The sequence below is a fragment of the Ursus americanus genome, chromosome 11, assembly GCF_024610735.1.
Source record: "Ursus americanus isolate L20-20 chromosome 11, mUrsAme1.1.p, whole genome shotgun sequence".
NCBI lineage: Eukaryota > Metazoa > Chordata > Mammalia > Carnivora > Ursidae > Ursus > Ursus americanus.
This window is the reverse complement of record NC_142137.1, coordinates 40447672-40459974: the sequence shown is the minus strand read 5'-3', so window position 1 is coordinate 40459974 and position 12303 is coordinate 40447672. Positions and strand designations below refer to the sequence as shown.

The window sequence follows — 12303 nt, the reverse complement described above, 5'->3', positions numbered from 1 at the left end:
TAAAACTATAGAAATTCCTAAGGAGAAGTTAAGAGATGTTGAGGATAGAATGAGAATATCCAACATAAAGATGATTCCAGATCAAGGGAACAGAGAGGATAAGGGAGAGACAATACTTTTTTGAATGGCTTGGAATTTTCCAGAGTTGACAGAATATACAAAATCTCAGATTCCTAAAGTACAAGCAGGGAAAAAAAAAAGAATTAATATACAACAAATGCACTGTAGGGAAATTGCAGAAAACCTAAGAAGTAGGGGAGCTCTTAAGAGGAACAAGATGAAAGGGAAAGTTCTTCAAATTTTTTTCTGATGAGAGTATAATTTTAACATAAAACTAGGTAAGGACAATAAAAGAAAGAAAAATATAAGAGGCTCTTACTTATGAACTAAATAGAAAATTCTAAATAAAAGTCTTAGCAAAAAAAAAAAAAAAAAAAAGCAACATATTAAGAAATAGATTTAGCCCTGGCCTGTAAGTTGATTAACTTTGTAGCAGCTACTGTGAGGAGCCCCCTACGAAGGCGCACACGTGAGCTGTGTCTCTCCACAGGGTCAGCTTTATTCACTCAGAAAGCAAGGCTAACATAATTAGAAAGCAGGTTCAGGATTCCAAACTCAGTGACAATTTCACCACGTGATTAACTTGACTTCTTAAAACAGCATGCAAAGCAGAACACAAGTTATACAACAAACAACGCAGGGAAGAGGAAGCTAAAGAACCAAACCCAAAGTCAGTCTGGTGGGCGCACAGTTGAGATAAGGCCTCAGTCCGGTCCAGGTCAGCTCTGGGCACTTACCGCTTGTTATGATCAAGCAGTGAAAGATCTCAGTTCTGTCCCGAGATCAATCGGGCAGAGCCTCTGGCGGCAGCTGCCTTTTTGAAGTGGTCAGACATAGAGGGGTCAGTGTCTGTGAAGGAGTCACAGTTGGCTGCAAAAATCCTCTTTTTAAAGGGACTTAATCAGTCTTGGGCCCCTGCAGTCGTCCTCTGCTTCTGCTTGTTATCAGTTCTGGGGTACGGTCAGCTGGTGCTGGTCTGGGCGATATCTGGTAGCTACAGTGCTCTTAACTGCTGGTGTCGTTACTTGACACAGGCCTCTGCTTGACATGAACGACTCCATCTTGCTCTCTACAGCTACTAATGTAAATTCACCACAGTGACTGTAAAGGAGGGGGCAAAAATCATATGAATATTTCAACAGATGTAAACAATTTTGATAAAATTCATCACACATGTATAACTTAACGAAACCACTAGCAAACTAGGAATAGGAGGAAACTTCCCTCCCTGATGAATGTTATCTATCAAAATCCACTGCAGATAACAAACTCAATTTTGAAACATGATAACCAATCAAAACATGATAAGAAATCCCTTATAATTCAGAAACATTGTTAGTCAGCATTATAAATAAGGTAAAAGGAAGTAGAAGTAGAAGCATTTGAAATGAAAGAAAATTGTCACTATTTGTCAAAAAAAAAACATTGTGAAAATCTGCACATAATTTCAGTGAATAAAAGACATTAGCAAGTTTTTTTGATATGAACTCAGTATATAAAATCAATAGTGGTCAATTTACTTGAGCAACAAACAGAAAAATGTATTTAAAAAAAGGTATCATTTACAATAGTAACAAAACCCATACATTTCCTGAGAATAAGTCTAATAAATGAGGTACAACATTTATAGATTACAGTAACATATTATTCAAAGGCATTTAAAAGTCTTAAATAAGTGCTATAAAATGTTTGTGAATAACAATCATGAATAATAAAAACATGACAGTTTCTCCCCAAAATTAATCTGTAAAATTAATACAGTTTCAATCCACAGGATTTTTATGGGACCTAACAAGTAAATCCAAAAATTTATATGAAAAAGTGAAGGGACAGGATAGAAACTGGAATACAAAGTAAACATATGAAAATATGCTTAAAATCATGGGAATATAAATTTAAGTAACGATGAAATACAATTTCAGAATCATCAGATTGACACAAGCTATTAAGTTAGATGATATCAAAGTTTTTTGAGATGTGAGGAAAGGCAAATCATTTATACATTCCTGGTGAGATTGTAAAAAAAAGCAAAACAAATGCACATACTCTACTAAACAGAAATACTTTTTAATGGCTTTTATTTATTTACTTTAAAGAGAGCAAGAGTGAGAGCGAGAGAACACAAAAGGAGAGGGAGCAGGGAGCTGAGCAGGGAGCCAGACATGGGGCTCAATCCCAGGACCCCAAGACCATCACCTGAGCCAAAGGCAGATGCTTGACCGACTGAGCCACCCAGGTGCCCCTACTAAACAAAAATTATTCTGGGTTTCTGCTCTTGACAACTTCACATCCATACGTAAAGAAACATGTACGAGATGGTCACCGAGCACTCTGCAACAACAAAACTTTGGAAAAATACAACCACCTCCCAATAGCTGGCTTACTCGTGCAGTGGAATGATGCATAGAGCTGTTAAAAAATTATTGAAGTAAATCTGCATGCATTAATATGGGTACATCTCAAAAACATAATGTTGGATACAAATAGAAGCTGTAGAAATTTACATGTAGTATGGTAACACTGATATAAAAATGTTCGAATGTAAAGCAAGCAGTATAGTTTTACATACATATTTAGCACATACTGGAATTGCATATAGCAACTTCAGGATAGTGGTTGCCTCTGGAAATGGAGGGACAGATAAACGATGGGGCTTCAGCTGTTGCTGTTTCTTCAAACTCACGAAGATTGAAACAAATATGACAAAATATGAAAAGCTATTTTATCTCAGTGCTGAGGACATATTTTTGTATGTTCAAAATTTTAAAAATATTCATACCTGTGCATCAAGCTGTATGTACATAGATTTTTATTGCAGTATTGATTGTAATTGCAAAAAAAAAAAAAAGGGTTAGAATCAATCGAATACCCACAAATAGGGAAATGAGTAAGTAAATTATGGTACATCATACCCAGGAATGCTAGTGTAAACCTATGTGAATATGTATTTGATTGATTGCATGGATGGCTCCAATTCTTTATGCTTCCCATCACAGTCAGGGCATTCTGTCCCACTCTTTGATGCTAGGCTGAACTATAACACTTGCATTGGCCAAAGGAATGTTACCAACATGACACAACCAGAGGTGAGAAAAATTCTTGTGCACTGTGACTTGATCTCTTGCTCCTTACTGGAATCATGAGAACATGTGGGAGCTGGTTTGCTGGGGAAATGTGAGGGCTATCAGCAGGAGAGCTGAGTCATCCCTATGTTGAACACCCTTCACCAACCGGCCGCCTCAGAACCTCCAACCGACTAGAGATAGATGTTTGAGAGAGTCCTGCTGAGATCAGTTAAGCCAAACCCACATCAATAAAAATGCCCGGCCAATCACAGAGTTGGGAGACAAAAATTAGTTTTCAGTCCTTTCACCAAAGCAATAAATTACAAGGAAAATTCTGATTGGAAAATGACTGTAGTAGAATGTTTATAATGTCATTTTTATAATCAGAATTTTCCCTGATAATTTATCTTTTTGGTAAAAGAAATGAAATAGCATTCTTCACCATCACTTCCCCTTAAATGTCTTCTTCCTTAACGGACTCTAAAGAAAACTGATTATGCACTCAACACTCCAATTACAACTGGTATCTACAAGTTTACATTTGCTCATAGTTTAGAATTAGAAAGCCCCAGCCTACATCAGAAACAAATTTCTGCAAGGACCAGTTGTTTCCAAAATATAATATTTTAACAAGCAGTTCAAGAGGATTATTAACAGGGTTTTAAAACAAGTCTAAAAACAGTCTCTTCACATTAAAAATGTAAATGGATTTTACAATTGTAGAATCATAAAATTGGAAGAATCCACAAGAGATTGCTTGGTTCTGACACCTGGTAAATAAGTTAAAATTTTAAACTGGCATTCATTTTAGGACATAAGTTAATATGTGCACCTCTATTTATCTCTGCTCTCTATTTTATTAAAATACTCTGCTATCCAGAGTAGAGTCATGATTTGTTTGCCAAACTTTTGCAAAGCAGGTACTTTTTTAGCAAACAAATAGCAGCCATGTTTTTCTGTTTAGGTAAATGTTAATAATAACAGCTGGTTTGGTAATTCAGTTATTCGGCAAAGACATTGTAAACTACTTGAAAAGAAACCATCTGGTTTGCAGTTGTAAAACTGAAACCAATTAAAACATTTAAATGGCATTTTGTTTTTCATTTTAATCTGTAAAAATATATTTTCCAAGCTCTAATTAGTGGTTGATTTTTCTCTATTGCTTTTATAATACGAATCTGTCAAATAATTTTCAAGTTCAACAAAGGTGTTCCTATAATTAATATTGTATTGGGACATCAGAAGAATTAAATGATAACACAAAATGTACATGCACACAGATACAAATAATGCAGTACACAGAACTTCTAGGTATCAAATGTGATAAAATAAAACAAAAGGTCTACCACTTCACAAGGATTTTTTTGGTTAGGTATAGCCTAAGAATCTGATTAATTCAGCTAAGGGACTATATCTGCTTAAAAAAGAAAAATCTAGCAAGCAAGCAAGAAAAAAAAAACATAACTCAAAGATTATAATCAGAAATACACTTTTCTTCCCCCATCCACTCTCCTTCCAAAATTTATTCATTGATATGAGCTCTTTACTTCGACTCCGGAATAAAACACAAGTAGCCCCATAACTGTTCTTTTCACTTACTACTAATAAAAAGTACTATGATCGCTCTGGGTTTCAAAGCCCTGATTTGGTACTTAGAATGTCCAGGCTCATGTAATAGTCAAAGTATCCAACTTTACTGAAAATTAGAGCTACACCCAGACCGTGATGTGGAGCTTATAGGCCTGTTGTAAGAAGCCAATAAAGTGGTGAGAGGTATTCATGTTGTATCTTTTTCTCTCTTACTCTTCTCCTTAAGCCTTCAGTCCTATGCCACTATCTTGCTGACTGTGGTTATTAAAGCTTCTCTCTAGAGACAATATGAAACTGCCATTGTCTTAAGTTCCTTCCTATCTCTCAAGAGCTGGCAGATGTGTAAAGCTAACACTTTCTCTTCTGGGGAACTTTTATATTTGTTTGGAATGTCCTACCCTACCCTCCCCCCTTTTGAGGTGGTCTCTGGTCTGCAGTTCTCTTGACAAGGGCAAATGCACTCCATTTCTGTGGTCGCTTACTCCTTCTCTGCCCTAATGAGTTTGGTGATTCACCTCTAGCTTCTCCTTTTAAGGCTTATTTGCCTTCTTGTAGACCTGCTTGTATGCCATCTAATAAACATCTATGAAAAGTCTCTCTCTCTCAACCATGTATGCTGAGCACAAAACACTTAGGCATCCTTTTTCCGACACAAGCATAGCAGGACAACCCCAACAGAGGAGCTACATTCCACTCCCATTATAGCTAGTCACACCCTTACCTCTACATTTCTGTGACTCCCTTACTGCAGACCCATAGCTCAGTCTCTGAGTAACCCTGTTAGAAATCCTCTCTTGACTTAAATGAAAACGGAATTCTAATTTTGTTAAAAAAAAAAAAATCCTGTTCACTAATCTGCATCCCTCTCTGCTCTTTGTTATTTGTATTCCCAATGAGAGTAAGAGATTTTTAATGTCAAGAAGCCCATTTACAGACATTTCCTTTGAAAATGTTCTTCTTGGTCTGGCATCTCACTTTAGAATTTCATAGCCCATTACATTCTAATATTTCAATTAAAATTTCACTTCAACATCTGGCCTCAATAGTGGTTTTTTTTTCATAATAATTCCCAGCTAGAGAAAATATTTAAATGCTATACAGACAAAATATTTCCACCTTTAAATTAATAGCACCATTACAAATATTTGGCACCTAACATAAATCTATTTTTCTGTAATCTCGATGACATTACAGAATGAGGCATAAAAGGTTAATGAAATAAAAACGAGTGGGTTCTCTTTGTAGTAGTAATTGCCATTGTTGGCCCGGTATCCCCATCACCCTCCTTTAAAAAAAACAATCCTATATCTTGACCATGGAGGTCATCATGAGACCCAGGCTAGATAACTCACAATTTGCTTTAGTTCTGGCTACACGGATAGGTCCAGGGATGGGGATATGTGCTCAGGTAAGCCAATCAGAGTTCTCCCCGAGGATTTTCCTGCTAGAGACGATAAGAATCTCTTTCCTTCCTGATCACGAAGCTCAAATTCGAAGACATCAGAATTTCCAGCAGCCATGTCCCTAACACCCAGAGAGAAGAACTGATTAGAAGCAGAGAGTTTCTGACGTCCAGGCCTGTCAGTTCCTGTTACCTTCCTTCAGTGGTCCACCCTGGCATCTTTCTTACAAATCTCCTTTTTTAACTTAAACTAATTTGAGAGCTAGTTCTCTCACTTTTAGCCAAACATGGATAAGATCTTGATGGTTCATTTCTTAAAGTGTATGTATGTGTGGGATCTTAAAATGTTTTAAACACAAATTAACAGAATTTTGGGGGCAACTATAATGCCACTGATATTAAAGTAGCTGCGATGATTGTAAAGGCATGAACAAAGACTAAAAAAAGATAGTCTACTATTTAACATTCAAGGGAATGAGTTGACAGTAGCAATAGAAAACAATAAGCATATCTCTTCAATTTGGGGATTTTATGACACCTAAGTGGCTTATACTCCTGCTTCTTTTAGGTCCTTTGAGGGAAATAAAGGTCAATGTAGCAAGTTCAAATAGACGAATTAATGGTTATTAAGAGCATTGCTTTCAATTACAAAATATATATAATAGGAAGATAAATATGTAAATTTCTCTTCTCAACAAAACAAAAGAGAACATATACAGTATTAATTACTTAAATAAAAACATTTCAAAATGCATGTATTTGCTTTCACCTGTTTATTACTCTCTTTATTCAAAAAAAGTCTTGAAGTAGCAAGAGAACACTCGGATTCCAAACTTCCAATGATTTGAATACCCCATTCAAAGAGTCTCCAAAATACTTAAGATACCTTGTGTTCCTAGAATCTTCTTATGAGTAATTTTTCCATTATTTGTTTCTGACTTCACGTACTTCTCATAGAAATTTAAATTCCCTCCGAATTTGGAAACACCACATAAGTAATATAGTTTCACAATGAAATGGCTAGCTGAGCTAAATTATATTCAGTGCATTATAGGTGATGGGCTTGAAAACAGGATCCTGAGGAGCGAAGAAAGAGTATATCAAATCAGTAACTTATCTGTAATCCAGGATTTCAAAATAAATTTTCTAAGTACTTTGAATTAATTAATTACTCATCACATATTAATTGGGCTTTTTAATTCAACAAGCGTATGATAAAAAGACATTTTCCGTATCCTATAGGAGTCTTACGACCAAACAGAAGAGGTGATCGGGCAAACTCGGGGCCTACATTAAAGCCTGACTGTGTCTCTAATGAATGTGTGCATGTGTATCTACATAAAATAACAGGATTATAGAAGGAGGAAGACCTAAATTTAAGGTTGAGATGGAATTAAGAAATTGAAGAGAACTTCACAGAACAGGTACCATTTGATTTGAGAACTGAATTCCATTTTCAGTTCAGGCATGAAAAATATATACTGGTGTAGAAGTGGCTTTGGTCACCATCCTCCTTTTCAGGGACAATATACGAATGTTTACACAGTGGGACATAGCTACTGGATTCAGACTGGAGGGGCATAGTTGAATGAATTAGGTATTACATGCAGACGGGGCAGGAGGCAATCGCCAGTGGAAGTCTATCAGGACTTCAGAAAACACATGAGGCTTCTTAATGGGGACCTCATATTCCTTAAGGCACAGTTTATTTTTTTAAAATTATATTTTATGTTAATTATAAATGGGTATCCTTGAAGTGTCAATTTTTCCAAATATCCTGCTAAGTAAAAAAGAAGTAGTTGACTTTTAAAAAGAAGACAACAGTTTACCAGGATCTTATTATCACAAGGTAGTTTTGTTGTTAAACGGAAACAAGGCCACAAATCAAATGTAATAATTTATCTTTTTAATTTATATTTTCTCTTTGTAAAGTAGAACATTCAATAGAAGAAACTTCGAACTCTATTGTCAAGAAAAAAGTAACTATTACCTTTCATGTGTTTCTCATAATCCTTGTAACTATCCCAGATGATTGTCAAAGCTATTTATATTTAAACAGGGTTTTCCTTCCTCCCGACTTCAGTTCTCCAGCTATTGGATCCTAAAGTGAAATGGTGAATTTGTGGCATCAAAATCCAACCTAGGGCAACCATTTGTTATTGTGGTCAGTCATGAATTTGTGTCTCACTATAACAAATGAGAAAAATTGCAGTAAAAGAGAGTATTTGTACAAATTATTCAAACAGTAAAAATTATCCTCATAGCAATAGAAAAATAAAAGCTAACACATAGCTGTTCCTTTAATCCAGTCCTCAGTTTCTACACTTACAGAAATATAAAGCAATCTCTTCTTAAAAAATTAGTACCACTACTTTTCTAAAGACCATATTCTTAAATGCATGCAAATATACACAGCTAGTATGAAAATCACCATGTAATGTCCCCATTTGATCAGATTAAATATTAAAGTTTGTGAGGAACAGTGAGAGGCCAGAAAGGAGGTGAGTTGGTCACATCTTCCAGGGCTTTGAAGCACATTTTTGGCATCTGAAACAAAGACAAACATATTATCCATTGCTGCAGTCCTTTGGCACAAATATGCTTTATGCACAAGGGTCATATATTTGTTTTTTTCTCTATTGTAATGGATTAAGGTTGAATCCCGTAGCGCTATAATATTTGTATTTACAAATAGAAACCATATTTATGCTGAATGCATTTGTAACTAAGTGTGCAATTCACAGCTTTATCGCTTGTTTTATGAGTCCATTTGGCTTGGCACAGAAAAAAAATAATTAATCAAGTCTGTAGATTTCAGGGCCTGGTCTTTATTTATGCAGAAACTGCTTATTTATTAACATTAACCATCTCCCATTTGGTCTCAAAGAGACGTATAGTTACATGGAAACAGAATAGCTTTCAGTAGATGATTGCACAACTACAGATGCTTTTTTCCGACACTGTCACAGCTGAGGAGGTCCAACCAAATGAAAAACAGCTCTGATGAAGTGAGAAACAGAGAAGCGGTACCATGCAAACGTTATGACATAATAAAATGCAGGCCAGCACACGTTTTTTTAACTCTCTTTATTAAATTTATGTGAATCAAGAGGAAAGGGTGAAAAGCATATTTACTGATGATAAAAATGATTCTCTGGATAATTTCAGTCATCTCATTTAAAACTTCTTTATAAGTTTCTAGTTTTCCTCATTTCCTTTTAGCTCTGTCATCTACTCCAAAGTCAGACTTTTTGGATTTAATAAAGAAATAGAATTTGCAGGTGGTATGTTCCTGGACAGACGGTCTAATATCAAGTGATATTACAAAACACTTAAATGAAAATTAGTAGGCTGTCCTCACTAATCCTGTTCTTTAAAATATTTTCAGATGATTCATCTTAACTTGTTTCGACAGCCATGTTGGTGTGTGTCTCTCTTGCCCCACTGGGAACAATGCCAGCCAGATAATGCATGAAGTCACAGGATATGTTATGATGCTATCCCTGAAAGATTTCCAGCCTAAGTTATACTCAACAGCATTAGACTACAGGGAGCCTAGAACCCCAATGGATTCTTAAAGTACATGCAGATGTGTTTTCTGAATAAGCAGTGCTAGAAATATTGCTTACTCTTCTGGAATGTGCTAATATAGAAACAGATACAAATATTAGAATAAGTAATTGTAAAACATACATAAATGGATTAAGCATATTCATTTCTTGCTACCTAAAGTGCTTTTTCTCCATTACTTTGTATATATGCATATATGTATCTGTGTTTGTGCGTGTATGTGTGTGTGTGTATACACACACTATATATGTATGTCTATGAGAAGTTTTGCTGTATATTGAATTGTTTTACTTAAAGTAATCATCTCAAAGTATATTTCCTCATATTCAATTAGTGCACCTATCCTGGAATGGAAAATAATTTTTGTTCTTTTCATTTTTGCTATCATTTATTAAACAATTATTATTTGCCAGGAATCTATGTTGAATGTTTAACATATATTATCTCATTTCATCCTTACAATGACCTTATGAAGTATTTGTATGTCTGTTTTACCAAGGAGGAAATTACACCTTTGAGAAATCAGGGCTTATGTGAGACAACTAGTTAATAAATGGGGAAGCCAAAATTCAAAATCAGGCTCTAGCTCCAGAGTCACTGCTCTTAACCAATATTTCTTTCAAGTCAGCAAACCAATATACTAATTCAATATATTAGCACAAAAGGGATATAAAAGTGATTTCAATTAAATATTCCTCATTGAAGAGATCATAATAAATGAATAAAACATATTCACTTTAACTAAAAGCAATAGGAGGGAATTTATTGCTCTACTTAGTCTCTAGCCCTAAGTATCTCCTTGCTCGCTCACACCAACATCCGCAACTATTTGAGAGGAGTATAAATCTAACAGGGTCTGAGATATTTTGACACTTTACATTTCTGTAGCATTTCTTTTTTTTTTTTTTTAAGATTTATTTATTTATTTGACAGAGAGAGAGACAGCCAGAGAGGGAACACAAGCAGGGGCAGTAGGAGAGGGAGAAGCAGGCCTCCTGCTGAGCAGGGAACCCCTGGACCCAACCCCTGGACCCTGGGATCATGACCTGAGCCAAAGGCAGATGCTTAACAACTGAGCCACCCAGGAGCCCCTGTAGCATTTCTTGAAATACTGTTGATTATTTAAATTCTATAGCATTGTCATTTGCTCAAGTTAAAGTCACACAAGAATGCTTTGCATACTGTTCTGTTCCTTCAAGAGATTTCATCACACTTCTAACTTCTGTATGGTGAGTTCTATTCTCCTGGCATACATCTCGCCTTCTGCCTTTTGTACTCTCTTCAGAGGTGCTTCCAAAGATAGAAATGATAGGAATGGGATGAAAAGGGGCTATTATCATAAACTTCAGAGAAAGCAGGATAATATAGTATCAAAGTTTGTTATTTTATTTGGATTTACTGGTCATCTGAAGTGTTATTTCCAGAATACATAACCATTTCTAGTTCTTTCCCACAGGGAGTACAAAGAAGATGAAGCTAGCATTTATTTTAATGTAATGAATAAATCTAGAGTCAGCTCTACATATAGGCAAGTAATATTTGAGGCCCTATCTACTGGATTTGTGAAAGTTCCTGTCATTCCTTTTCATGAGATAACAGAAGTCGGGATGGTCTCCACCCAGGGTACATAAACAGTTCAATAAAACATGCTTAGATGCCAAGCGATTGTTTTTGAGAGAAGATAGAGTCAATTCCTTTTTCAAAACGTGGGAAATTAATTAGATAGTAGTGAACTTGTCACTCTTTTTCCTCCTTCTACTCCAAGTGAACTGTATAACCCTTTTCTCAAGGACAAAGAGAAATAGTGCAAAGAAAGAGTACAGTGCAAAGAAAGAAAGAAGGCTTAATTTTATAGCAGGTATTCTCCAGCCTAACTGGAGAATAAAAATCTTTCTATGTTGTAACTTTCCATGTATGTTTTCTTTTTTTTTTTTTTTAAAGATTTTATTTATTTATTTGACAGAGATAGAGACAGCCAGCGAGAGAGGGAACACAAGCAGGGGGAGTGGGAGAGGAAGAAGCAGGCTCACAGTGGAGGAGCCTGACGTGGGGCTTGATCCCATAACGCCGGGATCACGCCCTGAGCCGAAGGCAGACGCTTAACCGCTGTGCCACCCAGGCGCCCCTCCATGTATGTTTTCTATAGTAATCTAGCAACAACAGCAGCTTTAGTCACAAAAATACAACTGAAAGTAACTGACAATGAACTGAAACAACAGCAAATCAAGGGATTGTGAATTCTTTACAGTCACTATAAAATTATGATAAAAGTGTAATCATCCTGACACAGTCTATTCTGAGATACATTGTTGAAACTAAATGAGAAAGAGCACATGACTTGGAGCCAGAACAATCAATGAAGAACAGGTTCTAGACAAGAACAGGACAGAGCATTCCCATAACACATCTGAGCAAGAGTCTCATCATGTCACGATAATGAGAAATAACAAGTTAATGCAAATTTGTACTAACAAAATTACAAATGCATGTACCCTTTGAACTGGGTTACTAATTATGGGAAGAGACATACATATGTGGTTATCCACTGCAGCATTCCTACAGCAACAAAAAATTGGAAACAACCCAGATTTTCATCAAAGGGCACTAGTTTTCTAA

At 35.8% G+C, this 12303-nt stretch overlaps 1 protein-coding gene across 1 annotated transcript in view; it reads right to left on the bottom strand.

Annotated features, from left to right (window-relative positions):
* Nucleotides 1-460: 460 nt before the first annotated feature.
* The window catches only part of TRMT11 (tRNA methyltransferase 11), a 292966-nt gene continuing 281123 nt past the window's right edge, over nt 461-12303 (bottom strand). The window contains exons 17-20 of the transcript XR_015726104.1: nt 8108-8664; nt 7004-7194; nt 6068-6239; nt 461-1161 (exon numbers count right to left, since the gene is read on the bottom strand). The gene's annotated coding sequence lies outside the window, so the exon portion shown is untranslated. The remainder of the gene's footprint in view (nt 1162-6067; nt 6240-7003; nt 7195-8107; nt 8665-12303) is intronic.